This window comes from Lycorma delicatula, chromosome 1, assembly GCF_047948215.1.
Source record: "Lycorma delicatula isolate Av1 chromosome 1, ASM4794821v1, whole genome shotgun sequence".
Taxonomy (NCBI): domain Eukaryota; kingdom Metazoa; phylum Arthropoda; class Insecta; order Hemiptera; family Fulgoridae; genus Lycorma; species Lycorma delicatula.
In genome coordinates this window covers 5070866-5071709 of record NC_134455.1, presented here as the reverse complement: position 1 = coordinate 5071709, position 844 = coordinate 5070866, and the positions used below count along the sequence as shown (strand labels likewise).

At 39.6% G+C, this 844-nt stretch overlaps 1 pseudogene; it reads left to right on the top strand.

The window, feature by feature from the left end:
• The first annotated feature begins 373 nt into the window (after positions 1–373).
• On the top strand, positions 374–519 carry LOC142318574 (U2 spliceosomal RNA; annotated as a pseudogene).
• Positions 520–844: the final 325 nt, after the last annotated feature.

The following is an 844-nucleotide window of genomic DNA, read 5'->3' as shown; positions in this document are numbered from 1 at the left end:
TCTCTTCCGCCAACAGATCGATAGGCGGTGAGCCGGCAATGACACACACAGCATCATAGGAGACTGTCCTATATGCGCATGATACACGCAGGAGCAGTCTCCTATGTAACGATGCCATCTTACTGTTGTACCTTTGGATATCCAATCCTCTTTTCCACACCGGTGCACCATACAATAGCACCGAAGCTACCGTTGCTGCAATTGCCTTCCTCTTTCGCTCCTTAGGACCCAACGTGTTGCACATCAGCCGAGAAACTGCCGATAGTACCTTCTCAGCCTTATTACAAGCTTCCTCTATATGTGGACCAAAACTCCGGTTCTTATCCATCCATACACCCAAGTATTTAATTCTCGGCCTCTTGGCTAGAAGCTCATCGCTTCTCGGCCTCTTGGCTAAGATCAAAGTGTAGTATCTGGTCTGATACGTACCTAGACTTTCTTTCCTGTACATTTCGCCTCAAAGAGTTTAACAGGTGGATTGTTTTCCTGTATTATCAAAATAGAGGCCTACTAACGTACGTAGACACAGCAATCTTTCGGAAATTTTTATAAACTTTTTGTATTTTAAGATAGTCTTGAAACGTTGACATTTGCAAAAACACTGATACCCAGAAAGTTGAGCATATCGTTTTAAATTCATTTTATAGGTTTGCTACTACACCAGCAACAGATTTATAACCGGGAAAGTAATAATAACTATAAAATAAATCACATTTCAGAAGCTATTATTGAAAATTATTCGAGCGGGTTTAAAAGACAATTTCAATTATAAGTAATCATAAACAGAAGATACTGAGGAATTAGTGTGAAAAATTCCAAATACTCTATGCAGATAAAAGGTAAA